This window comes from Buteo buteo, chromosome 19 (assembly GCF_964188355.1).
Source record: "Buteo buteo chromosome 19, bButBut1.hap1.1, whole genome shotgun sequence".
Lineage (NCBI taxonomy): Eukaryota > Metazoa > Chordata > Aves > Accipitriformes > Accipitridae > Buteo > Buteo buteo.
In genome coordinates, this window is record NC_134189.1 from 2,732,863 (window position 1) to 2,745,323 (window position 12,461).

Sequence of the window (12,461 nt, forward strand, 5' to 3'; positions counted from 1 at the left end):
TCAGGCCGCGCAGAAGGATGCTGTGGGGAAGGGGAGGTGCAGCCTGCGGACTCTGCTGGCATGGCTGCCTGCTGACCTTCGCAGGGGGCTGGATGCTGGAGGAGAATCCGTAATGACCGGGATGCCGCGTGCCAGGGCCAAGGCACTGATTCACTCAAGCCTCTGTTTGTTTGGGAAGAGAAAGGGAGTTTGTGGCTCGTCGCTTGGGAAACAGAGTGGGGATTCAGCGGCGGAGGGCAGGCTTCTTGGCTGGGCCTCCCCGAGCAGCCATGCCGTGTGCCTGCGTGTGTGTCAGGGGAGCAAAGGGGACCCTGGTACAGGCCACGGCTGGCGGCCGGCCACCCCCGGTCCCCATCGCTTCACCTCCCCCTCGCAACCCCTGCGCGGCCGAGGACGGCCCTGAGGTGCAGGTGCCTGACCGACCCACGCACGTGAGGCGAGGGAGAGGAGTAAAAGCCTTGCTAGAAGGGCAGCTGGATGGGATTCCTGCTACCTCCCTGCCCGGCTTAGCCCGCAGGCGGTAGCGCAGCATCTCTGCGGGTGTCCGTGCTGCTTCATCCCAAGCAGGGTTGTGCTTGGTGCGTGAGGCCAGGTCACAGGCTGGGGAGTTGTGTTGGGCTAACTCGGGGGATGAAGAAGACCTCTTCCTCCTCTGAGCTCCTCCCCTGTCTCATTCCTGCTGTGCTTCTTCAGGCGTGAGCCCTGCCTCATTTCGTGGAGGTAGAGACCTGCAGGCAGTGGAGGGAGGTGTCGTGGAGGGAACGTAGGGAGACGGAGGGGATGGAGGCACTAAGAAAGAGGGAAGACCTGACAGAAAAAGGGCAGAAGCAGCAAAGGAGAGGAACGGAGAGGGAGGCAGGATGAGAGCAGCATGGCCCTGCAGTGACAATGTGGTGTGGAAGTTTCTTGTCTAGATATTACAGGCTAGAGTTCAACCTGACCATGTTTATACTGGGCATGGATGTGGTCTGAAAAGCTGTGGCAGGAGGACCAGCTCTGCACAGGGGACCGCTCATCTCCCATCCACCTACTTAACCCAGGGAATAAGCAGCCTGAGAGTTCCTTCTGCTCTGAGCTGTCTTCTCCTGTGCATGTTCCTCTGCTCCCGATACGGAGGAGGGAGCACGGCTGAGAAACCCCTTCCCGTGTCCTCTGTCCTCCTGGCCCTGTGGAGCCAACGGAGGCGAGTGTGCTGCCCAGCACTGCTGGGAATTGCCTTGCTCTGTACTGGAGGGATGTTGGTGAGGTCTCAGAGGCAGCCACAGACTTGTCTTTAGGCTGCTCCCCAGAAATACTTACGGCCACATTACCTCCCATAGGCAGTGTCTGCAGGGAATGAATTCAACACGCTACATGAGGCAGAATTTTCTCTACGATTGCCCCACCAACACGTCCCGTTAAGAACTGAATAGCAGCGATTAGATAAGAGGGATTTATGGAAGTTTCTCTTCCTCTTTTATGAAATATACTTGAGTACATGTCTGTCAGGTAAAGTAGATATGCCAGGTCTGTCATAGGGTAGGGAGATTTCATACAGATGTTCTGAGTGTCATTTTTGCTGGGAGTGTGGCAGTTTCCAGAAGCTGGAATGCCAGCGTTGGCTTGCAGGTGAACATCTACCCACAGTCGGTCATGTGTTCACTGTCACACAAACCTTTGGGTGCTTCTTGCCCATCTTGAGCTTCCTCCCTGTCCCCCTGTTGCAGGACCAACGGGCCATGTGGCTTGAAGTCAGTGGCATACGAGGGCCATCAGGCTGTGCCCTGATCTGAACCGCCATGCCTTTTAAAGCCAGACAGCATGGTGAGAGCTATCGAGAACCAGCCCGGCACAAAGAGAGAAACACTCATATAATGGGGCTACTTATTTGAGTTGCCCAGCATTTCCCATTGCGTTTCATGTCTTGGGGCTGATTCAGTTGAAAGGCAATCAATGGAGCTAACAGCCCAGCATTGTTCTGCTCACCTTCTGATTTACTTCTTTTCATCCTCACTGGGTTTCATCTCCTCCCAGGTTCATGCATCCCCCAGCACTGAGGTCACTTTCTTTTTATTGCACCTTAGGCTGTATATAATCAAGCTAGCTCCGTTCCTGCCCTGAATCTTCTGGGGTCAAGTTGGAAATCACTATTCAGCCAGAGACCCAAACAAATGAGCAAAACTAGCCTGGTCGGTCAGAACAGGGTGGAAGTTATCCAAGAAAACTTGCACTGATCAATTCCAGTCACCTCCTGTGTTTAAAGTGACTCAGTATCTCCATTTTTAGGATGTTGCTGGGGAGCCGAATTCTCTTATGATTTCTCTCATATCAGCCATCCCTACCAACGGTGTTTCTGAGATTCTTTTTCCATATCTGCTTAGATGAGGAACTGTTCGAAACCATGCTGGTAGAATAATGGGTGCTGGGACAAAGCCAATCATAAAAGAAACCAAAACCCACTGAAAAAACCACAAAACCTCCCCCCCCTTCCCCAAACAATAAGTTATCAAGTCCAGATGGTTAAACCCGAGAGTTTGGAAGGAGCTTAAGTGATTGAGCTGCTAACAAAAATATGCAATCTCTTGTGAAAAAAAGCTACTGATTCGGGGAATTGGAGAAGACCAAATGTTGTACCTATATTTAAAAAAAGGCTCCAGTGATGATCCGGGGAATTAAAGATCAGTAAGCTTTACATCTGTATCTGGTAAACTAGTGGGAATGATAATTAAAAAGCAATGCTTGAAGACATCTGGAAGATTGTGGCCTGATAGGGCCTAACCAGCACGGGTTCAGCAGAAGAAAACTGCATCTTGCTAATCTCCTGCAACTCTTTGAATGTGTCAATAAAGCAGTGGATAAAGGAGAACCAATTGATATAATGTATTTAGACTTCCAAAAGGCTTTTGAAAGAGCCTGCACAAGAGCTACTAAAGAAGCTAAGTAGTCAGTGAGAGACAAAATATTGACATAGATCAAAAACTGAGTAGGAGACTGAAAGAATGAGGGGATTAAACAGTAAAGTTTCACCATAGCAAAAGGTTAACGTGGCCTCCAGGTTCTCTTCTAAATCCCAGGTGATTTACTGTATTGTTTAATGACTTGGAAAGGTGGGAGGAAAGATATGCCGTATGAAAATTTGCAGATGAGACAAAGTTATTAATTTGGCTAAGGCCAGAAAGGGCTGTGAGAAATGGCGGGGAAAGAGAGCGAAGTTAAATGAACGTGCTGCGCTCTGGTGAACCAAACTCAGCATTGATACGTTCAAAGTAATGTGTGTTGCAGGGCAGACTCGCAACTTTTTAGATACCCGCAAAGGTGCTGAATGAAGGGTACGAGCCAAATGAAAGTGCGGGCAGATGTCAGGGAGCTCTTTGCAGAGCTCTGCCCAGTGTTGTGCTGCCCTGGAGCAGGCAAAGTAGCTGTTTGGCTGCGGAGGCAGCGGGTAGAGAGTGCTCTGGAAGAGCTGCGAGACTCTCGGTACGCCTGCCTCATCTGGAGTTGCGTGCTGAGCCGGGGTCTGCCTCTTTCCGAAGGGATGCTGGAGAATTGAAGGGGCTCTGAGGTGAGACAGAAAGCCTGTGAACACCCCCAAGTGAAGAGAAGGAGGAGACAGGGGTTGCTGGTGTCAGACAGCAAGCTGGGAGGGGATGTTGGAAGGAAATAAAATTATGAGACTTATGAGTACATCTGTCCTTCCTTTCCCCATCACACAGGAGTGAGGGAATGCACAACGAAATTAAAATGTATGGGATTCAGGTTCACAAGGTTGGACTGTGGAGCTCTAAGTCGTGAGATTTTTGTCAGGACCAATAATTTAGAAAAGTTCATAGTGGGCTTGTGTAATTTTGTGGAGAACAAGAATATGCAAATGAGCTTTAACTAAGGATGAGCCCAGTTTTGGAGCCTGAACCTTCAGGTTCAGTCTTCAGAGCTTATATTAACCTGCAACTCATAGCAGCAAATAAGAAAATGAAGATAGGAGCACATCGTCCCTCATCTGTCTGCTTTGAGGTTTTTCCACCTTCCCCCCCCCCCCCAAAATCTGGTGATATCTTTCATGAGAGTCAGCCTGGACATCTCTCTGATCTGGAATTGTTGTTCCCCAGCTTGCACCTTACCTTAATAACACCTACAGGGACATGAGCAGTGAAATTCTGTTCATGTCCCAACTCTTCCTAGCATCACATGTGTTCAGGGGCATCCTTAAGCTCAGGGATGAATGGGATCAGATTCCCTCCTAACATAAACTGGCATCATCATGAAGTTTAACAGGGCTTTTTAGTCTTCCCATTTGCCAGGCCAAGCTGAAGCCCAGAATTAAAAATCTGCTCGGGCTGAAGGGAGAAGAGAAGTCCCTGAGCCTATTGAAACTCTGAAACCTTATCTGATTATTTCCTCCTCTCTTCACTGTAAGGAGCTGAATCTATAAACGCCTCCTCGCTGTCCCACAGCGTTCCCTGCCCAGGAGCATGGTCCCAGTTCTTGGGAGTTTTTTACTGAATACATGATATGGGGTGCTGAACTCATTAACAGCTTGGCTAACTGAGCTTGTTCACAGAGTTTGATTTCTAGCTATTCGTGTGTAGATTGTCTCCTTCCTGGGCAGCCCCCAAGGTGTGAGCCGAGTGACTCCTTGCGCAGGGAAATGTTTTTAAGCCAGGAAAACAAACACCGAGGATCATCTCCACACTCCAGTCTTTGCTGGATCTCTGAGCTCTCTTGAATTCTCAGAGCTGTGATTTGTTTTGGTGGGTATCTCGGAGCTACACCCACTGCAGCTGATGTGGATAGAGCGGGAGCAGCCGGGCTCGTGTCCCAGTGCCGAGAGAGACCTGGGGTCAATATCACACCTTTCCACGGGGTTAAAAGCTCCTGTATGGCCAGAGAGAACTTTGGCAGTGTTTCAAAGCTGACATCATCACAGCCCCTGCGAACCTCTGGGGTGGAAGCGACATCTCCAGCACCTCTCCTGGAATCCAGGAGCTGGGGACTGCGGGGGCTGAGACGCTGACGTCAGCCCTGCTGCGTGCCAGCAACCCCGGGGCTTCGGCGACGGCTTGATCACCACTGCTCTATTATAGCACCTAAAAAGACCTCTGGGATCGGAAGATGATTGCATCTCTCTGCTCTATTACAGCAACCAATGAACCTCCGGGACCAAAGGATAAATGTACCATCTCTGGAGTATTATAGCATTTAGAAACCTTGCTCACTGACTCACGCTGTCTTCCCCCCTCCACTACCACCACCTTCAACTTGTCTCGGCATCCAGCCACCTTCTCCACTGAGGTGTAGCGGGATAATTCCTGTGCTTTTACATCGTCTGGCTGTGTGCAGCACCGAGAGGAGACCACACTACCCTTTCACTTCTTAGGGTACCAGGGAACATCGGTGTTGTGATGCATTTGCTAGCCCTTTGGTCTACGAGTGCAGCAAGGGACCACTGCAATAGAGCGTTTCCACTCTTAATACAGCATCTGAGAACCCCTGGTACTGCTCTGCTGTGGCAGACCATCTGCTCTTGCCTGTTACAGGGTAGGGGCTCTTCTCACGCTGTTATGGATGTTTCAGAAGACAGCTCAGCATCTGGGAACGGCCATGTCATATCAGCGACTGGAGCTTACAGACAGGAAGGGGGATGCTTTGAATGCCTGGTCAGCGATCCTGGCATTTAGAAAGCACAAATTAATTTCTGTGACACCCTAGAGAGGTGGAGTTCTGTCGTGTTATGAACCTGACTTGTAGATTCTGGGGAAAATCCTAAAAGCTTTTGGTAATAGAGGTTTTAGTGAGTTTAATGCCGATGGAATTAAAAGTCTCTAGGCACTCGTCGTGAATGGATTTACATCAGGGAGATTAGAAAAGGGAAAACATTATTGGTGTCCAGGAAACTCAGGAGAGCAGCTGTCAGCTGGTTTAGATGGAAAGTTCCCCAGCGGGCAGGCGACCTGACAGCCAGGCAGAGCACACCCTGTGGGGTGGGCTCGCACGCTCACGGGCTGGGGACAGGTCCCAGCGCCCACTGCGAGTCACGTCACACGTGAACTCTTGCCATGTTTGCACTAGCCAGTTTTACGGACGCATCGAATGTGAGCGAACGCAGTGATCGCCTCTCCATTTCGCCTGGCACGCTCTTACTCAAAGACCCAGATGCCTCATCCAAGTGCTACTGGCCTTTCCCGGTGCATTCATTACCATTCACTCCTACAGAGGAGCGTGGAGGAGGAAGACCTGCCTTCCTCCCTGCCTGCAGGGACACACTGCACTGGAAGGACTGCAAAACAGTCTCTTCCTTCATGGATGGGGCTTTTACTGTCCCCTTTCTTCCCAACAAAAATGCACCTGGCACGTAGGTATGAAGTGGAACTATAAACTGCAGTTAAAGGCGAGACTGGGGAAGATCCTTATGGAGGAATTTTGTGAGGTTTAGTAAATTCATAGGGACCACATCCAACTCATGAAATCTGCTGGCTTCGACTTGACTGGGAGAGTAACCTGGGGAGCCATCACTGTATATTGGCCAGGTTCTGCTCCTTTTTCTAAGGCCTCAGTTCTTGAAACTGCTGGAGAAAGCATCCTGGGGTCAGATGGCCCTTGTCTGTGCTCCTAGATAAGAAAGGCATGATCCTGGAGGGTTTGGCCTTCCGTGGACTTCCCTGCTGGGGCTGTGTTGCTGAGGCTGTGCTCTTTGCTGAGGGATCATAGAGGCAATAGAAGAAAAGACACCAAGAAGCCTACAGGGAGAGTGAGAAGGGTTTTGGCCTTAAGTACCTGAGCTGGTTATGCTCCTCTCAGAAAGGCTCTGAGAGCTGATTTGTCTGCTGTCCCTCTTGTTATTTCTCTCCACAGTCCTCATCGCTTGTTGGTGCACCTTGTTGAGAGCAGAGATCAGGGTTAATTCACCCTGGCTTTCTCCTTAAGTGGGACATCATCAAGCTGAGGACTCAGTTCAAATCCTGCTTCAAAAATCTTTATCTCCTCTGCAGCCTAGGAAAGCTGGCTGGGAGATCAGGCTTTGCTAAAGCAGGGAGCTCCCTGCCCCAGGGGAGATGGGCAGGCAGGAGAGCAAGGTGCTTTGCCAGGGCAGAGGGGTAATAACTTGACTTTTATCACCTAAGTGTTCACAAGCACCACCTCTACCAGCACGCCAAGAGCTACCCTTGCTTTGTAGCATGAAAATAATGCCCTGTTCACAACGTACAGCGGGGAGCTGGGATTCATGCCATCCTTTTTCCTCCTGTTGGCTCTGGGGGGGCTGGATGGGAGGGGAAGGCTGCTGGAGTGGTTGACAGTTCCCTCAAAACAAGGCAACTGGTACTGAGTGCCAGGAGCAGGGCAGGCACCGATGTCTCTGATGTCCCTCCCAGTGAGGGGGGGGATGCCATCAGGGGGTCCACGCAGGAGGAGGTGGGAGTGCAGGCGGTCGGGGAGGGGGGATGCTCTCCCGGCAGGCTGGCAGGGAGCGAGCGGGCAGTGTGGCAGACAGCCCTTGTCCCTGGGCTCCCATTCGTCAGCTGGGAGATGCAGCTAGGATAGAAGAGGGACTTTTTAAAGTAGAGCACCGGTTTTAGAAGCAAAAATATTAATGTGGTGACTGGGGACGTGGCAGCACATGGTGAGCGATCAGCAGCGATGTCTGGGCAGGAGCTGGAGCTACCCCTGGAGGTGCAGGGCTAATCTGTGGTGGGGAAGAGAGTAAATCTATTGCTGCGACCGCTTATCCCAGGAAGGTGTCTGACCCGGCACTGCTGAGGATATACTTGTCCCGCAAATGTGTTGCATCTGAGCTGCTGGGCATGCAGGTGCCTGCCTTTGGATGGGTACACAGCAAGATCGGGGCACACTTCTGCGTGGGTTGCATTGGCACTGACGGAACTGGTGTATCTCAGCAAAGGGAGCCATTCTACAAACGGCTTTGCAACTGGCACTGCAAAAACTTTTTTGTCCTTCCTGCATCCTGGGTGAAAGAGCTTCTATCTCACTGTCGTCTTTCTTGAGGCACCTCTGTATCTGTCGGTCTATCCACGAGTGCAAAAAGAACATTGGTGCAGGTGCCCCCCCGCCAGACAGCGGTGCTGGCTGTTGTAATAAGCTCATTCAGGCAGGATGTGTTCACCCCCTGTAAACAGCAGTCGTTGTCTATTCCCCGGCAGAACCATGCTTCTGGAGGACATCTAGCACAACTAACTCATCGTGACAACCAGCAGCAACTTCAGGCTGCTTTCACAGAGCTGTTTGTGGAATCACCTCAGCCCTTTAGCACAAGCTGTACGCTTGCAGGAAGCCCTGCCGCTACAGAAGAGAGAGGTTTCTGCTTTCTGCGAGCGGTGCGTCCCTGGCAAAGTGCTGGTCCATGGCTAACATGCTTGTTGCTGACAGGGCAGCTATCAGAGCTGCAGCAGTAGTGAAAGGTAAAGCAACTTGTGCTGCCGTGAGCTTTCTTAGCAGGCGTGGGATGGGAAAAAGGGGTTCTTCAGCTCAGCCGGACCGCTGAGAGCACACGGGCGTTGCAGCTGTAAGGATGCTGTGAAGTCGTCAGCTGCAAAAGTCTGTGGTCTTCAGGCCTCCACTTAGACGAGGGCAGGTTCGGGAACGCACGACGGGACACGCTCACTGCTTTCCTGGAGATGGGAAAAGTTATTTGAGGGCAGCCTCTAGGATTTTCAGGACCTGTCAGTTGCTTTCTGGTACTGAGGCAATCTGATATTTTCCTGTTGGGACTGACTAGCAGAGTTTCAAAGCCCTCTCATTTGCATGATTAGCAGCGTTTATGCTCACTGGTTTTTTTCAGGGACTGCCCTGTGCGTGAAACTGTATCCTCACCACAGAGCACTGGGCTGAAGAGAGTAGTGGAGGGTGGAGGCTGAGTGCACCTTTGATTTATTGGAAAATTACAACACTGCCTGCAAATCCACATGGATGTCAGCATTGTTTATATTATCTGCACCATGGCGGTGTGTTACATTCTCACGACACGCGGGAGGGTGAGAAGGGGCTGACTTTTCATGGGGAGCTGCCTCCGGGCGTTGCTATTTTTTTTCCTTCATCCTTGGAATTGGTGAGCCTGGTAGTGTTGCAGGGTGACATGTATGAGGAAACCTGACACCGAGCTGAAGGACCCATGAGGCTGTATCATGATGTAGCCGACAAAGTGAGCTGCTTGCTGTTGCTTTGATGTGATCATATGACGGTTTGATGCTTTATTCAAAGCACTGGTTACAACTTCCTTACTCTACTTTCCCAAGCACTTCGAGGCCAACCAATGTATTAATAAATTAGAGGGATTAAAATAAACAGCGCTTTGAAAATCATTAGACATCCCAAATGCCTGGAAACAAACAGCAGTTGAAGTAAAAATACAAATGCAAATAGGCTAAGAACTGGGCCATAAAATATCGTAGCCTAGTCCGGGGACAGCTTTGGAAAGAAAAAAATGCGTTTATTCCCTTGTCTCTTTGAGTCGGGACAGATGAAGTAGTACTGGGGTACCGCGAACGAGGAATGGTCCCTGCCCCAGTTCCTGCAGTGGTACAGAGCCTGCCCCACCAGTGGCTTTACTGGCTGCAGAAGAGGGATGTGGGGAGATGAGGCCACAAGCACAGGCCACAGGGCTGAAGCTCAGGCACGATCTGAAGGCTGCAGACTGGAGACCATCTGGGTGAGCAGCTGTCCCAGGCAGCTCCTTCTGCTGCTCTTGGTCCTGACCCTCACCCTCCAGGCACTGCATACCCAATTCTCTCCTCCTCTCAGCTCATTGCCTTTCTCACTCCACGTCCAGCTCCTCCTTCCCTCTGTGAAGATCCAGGGACTGACACAGCCAATTCCCACAGCATCCATTCCATTTTCCCTCAGTGGTACCAAAGCTGGTCCCCCAGCATTGGTGGCCACATCAGCAGAAATGCTGGCTGCTGCCAGGGCGATGGGAGACCATGTTACTGAGTGACATTTCTTCTGTCTTCATCCTGGCTGAGGTGATGCATTTATTGCTGCGAACTGCCTTTTTTTGTCAATCTGTGCCAGCTCGCAGACACACTGGAACAGCACTGTCCCCATGAGGAACCACAGTCCCCAGGGACATCACAAGGGGTACAAGCAGTGGATGAGAGGGTGGCTGATGGTCTGATGGCTGTGATGTTTTGGGTGGTGTTTATAGGGGAATTACCTGAAACAGGAAATGTTTGAGAAATGCATCAGAGCAACACACATATCTTTAATGTGTTTAAAAACCAGTAGGGTCCTGCTTAAGAAGTGACAGTAATGAGGGCAGTCACTCTCAGATCTATGACTGTGGGATGCTTTTAGGCCAGAGAAGCACTAAGGAATCACAACTGGCTGATGCTCCCAGCCCAGCAGGGAACGGGGAGATCCAGTTTTTCAGGCCGTTGTTGGAGGTCCTGTGTTGGTGAAGGAGATATTCACTGCCTGCGGACTGAGCAGCCTATCCATACTCAGAGAAGACCATGTATTCGTGAGGAGGAGGAGGGGTTCAGCTGTGAAATGTCCTGCTTGATTCAGGAATTGCCTGGACCATCTTGAGTTTCTCTTGCGTGACAGACTTCTCAAGCATCACTGGCCAGGGAGAAAGCAGTCAGACAATAAGAGAAAGCTGGCCTAGGAAAAGGCAGAGCCTGTCTGATAATTGAATACTTCTCCCTGCCTGGCCAGCATGCTGTGAGTGGAAGGCATCGTGAGGCCAAGTGCCTGCCACTGCCAAGGGACTTTTCCCTTCCACACAGCCACTGGGATTTCTAATCCAGGCTGGGTAGGACAATGCTGTCATGTTAGTAATGGTATAACTCTCTTAGCAGTCTACCGGTGTGACAGAGTCACAAAGAGAACAGTGTAGGCTGAATATGCACTCATGCTTGCTAAGCCTGTAATCCCAGCTTTGATTTTCTCTCCCTCTCTTTCGATTTTTTTTTTTTTTTAATAATCAGTTCAAACTTAATAAAAGTGATTCACTAGTTGCCTGTTTATCTATCCTTGCCACGGCATCCAATTTGGATTGCACAGGGCAGAAGGATGGGGGGGAGAAGGAAGAACTGGGAGAGAAATGGGGAGGCTGGAGAGTGTCCCTTTTTCCTCTCCCCATGGAAACTAAGGCTGGTATCTTTCTGTGAACCTGAAAGTCTTGGCTGTTATTTCCCCCATGGGCAGAAGAGGTTGGTGATCAGCTCTGTTCTCCCATTCTAGTTAGCTATTTTGTGGCTTTCTCAGTAAAGCTTCAGCAGCTGTTAGCAGCTGATGGGAAGTGTTTGGTGGTCTGTGGGATGGAAGAAGGCAGGGTGCGTGAGTGCCCTGGACTTGTCTGGGCTGTGCCGTGGTTGTTACACTTGCATGAGACACGAGTCAGTGATGGAGCTAAGCCCTTCCAAGGTTGTGTCTTGCAATTGCGTCTGAGAGTGCGTCTGCACCTCTTTGAGGCTGATCTCTTTTCTCTGCAGCTCCGAGCAGACCCCAGATGCTCCTCAGCCCAGGCAGCTGCAAGACCTGCTGTGGGGCTGATTCCAGCACCATAATGTGTTTCTGCATCTAAACCCTTTTGACTCTGTCTGCCTAGGAATCTGACCACCTCTTCTCAGAAACCACTTGGGCTGGGCAGTGAGATTCACGGAAGGGAGCCAGGGAATCGCTGGATATGCGTGTGAAGACTTTTGCCCAAGAGCTGATGCTAAGAATTGCCTTGCACTGCTCTCCTTGCCCCGGGCAGTCGCTGGCCTGACTCACACCTCCCAGGTCCTTCTCCCAGGGTCAGCCTCCTCCCACTTTGTCTCCAGCAGCAGGCACAGCCCTGCTCTGGGCTGCAGATGGCCGTGCTTTTGGCTGGGTGACACTGAACGCGGGAGACACGGAGCAGGTCATCCAGAATAAGCGGTTAAGTGTAGGCTGGTGCATAGGAGGATAGTGAACAGGAGAGGGCAGAAAGGTCAGAAAAACTGAAGATGTGGACAGTTGTGGAGGAGCATTAGAGGACTACGGAAAGGTGAGTTCAGCTAGCCTTCTGCTTCACCTTAGTTAAATACTGTGTACCCATGGCTCACCGTGGCAGGACTGGTCCCGACTCCCAAACAGCTGTGTCCAGGTGACCCATGTGTGGTGCTGAGACAGCCTGGCATAGAGAAGGCACCTCCCTCTGAAGCTAAGGGGAGCTGTGGGGCACTCTGGCAGCTTGTGGGGTGCTAAGTGATGGCAGGGAGCATGCTGTCGTGCAGGATCAGCGAAGCACTGCTTATCTCTCAAGCTGTCTGCTTCTCTTGCTCTTTGTGAGTATCTTCTCACTTCTTCTCATGTGCTCATATCACCTCTCTTTTCTTTCCCTCACTTTCTTTCTGTGCTTGGTGCATGGCCCAGTGAATATAATGCATAGATAACCCTCTATTCTCTTTTCTTTTCCTCACCATCTTTCTCACTCATCCTTTCTTCCTGTCTCTCACTACCGCTCTGTTGCTCTCTCTGCCAATTTATTCTTCTCTTTCCTCCCA